Consider the following 1,378-nt stretch of genomic DNA (forward strand, 5'->3'; position numbering starts at 1 on the left):
CCTTTGGAAAAAAATTAACTTGTAATTCTTTCAGTTGATGCCCACAGCTCGTGGGGATAGGTGCGGGTATGGGGACGATGATGTACTGGTAAATTGACAGCTTTGCGTTTATGCACAGCTTTCTCTTTACCATGATGGACCCATGCAGTGTTGCACATTACTGCAAACGCTGTCCCAATCCATGTGTCAGTCTCCACATATTGCCTCTTGGATCCGGTGGTTGACTAATGAATCAACCAATGGACTCACTGGCACCCTGGCATAGACCTTCCTCTGGAGGCTGAGGAGGGTGATCCCCTTAGCTGAAGTACACCCTACAGTCCCCCACAACACCTCCTTCAGCTTGATGGTTACCTTAACCTCTGGTTGCCACAATCTAGTATAGGGACTATCATTATGACGGGCACCAGCCACCTGATGAATGGACATGGTCCGTTGGGATTCAGTGTCCTCAGCCTCCCTTGGAACGAAGTGAAGTACTGCTGGTGGTGGGACTTCAAAATCTTGTGGACAGAGGGCCTCTGCCAGGCATTCCCAGAACACCCTCACCATACATTTATGTGTGCCAGGCTTGTCCAGCATCCACCTCAGCTGCTGTCTTCACTTCAGGGTCCAGAACATATGACCGTAGATCAACTTGTGACCTAGGGTGGCCTGCTACCACGGGCATCCTTATGTACGAACATGGTTTTTGTTATGGACAAGCTGTCCTTACCCAGAACCAGTTTGCCTTGAGAGTCCCTACCAAGGAGCAAACGCCCCAAATGACAGAGCCTCTGGGACCACATAAACCCCTCCATGCTGACGGCACATGGAGGGAAGTCCATCATCTAACAGAGAATAAAAAGCTTAATCAGTTACAGTGACTGTCACTTTTAGAAACACAGGGTTAGCGTACCTTGTGTTTATTATTATAAACACAAGTGTGTAGGCATGTGTAGGTATTTGTGTGCTCTTATGTGCTGCTTACCTAACAATGTGACAACGGAAAAATAGATATTTTGTTGAGTTCATACATATTCCATTCTAGGACATAATGGTCTATTTTTATGTGTTGTGAATTAAAGCAGCTTCATTATTTCTCAGTTTGACCACAGTAGAGTCTGCTGTTTGCTTTCCTGTAATCATTATGGTAAATAAATGACTACAGAATAAAAAGTATAAAATTATAATTATAGTCTTCCTTAAGCAAAAGTCCTCTTTGATCAGAGTCCGGCTGTATGCTGAGACAGCTGCAGAGCAGCCTTAGATGGAGTAATGATGTAGCTGGCTGGTCACTTGGGCTTAGTGATAGTATGGATTGTTGTGGAGCGTTCAATTAGAATTGATTTTCGACTTAGTGTAGGGAGATATTGTCAGTGCAGAGCAGATCAGCAGC

This window comes from Haplochromis burtoni, unplaced genomic scaffold (genome assembly GCF_018398535.1).
Source record: "Haplochromis burtoni strain Fernald_Lab_line unplaced genomic scaffold, NCSU_Asbu1 Contig_311, whole genome shotgun sequence".
Classification (NCBI taxonomy): domain Eukaryota; kingdom Metazoa; phylum Chordata; class Actinopteri; order Cichliformes; family Cichlidae; genus Haplochromis; species Haplochromis burtoni.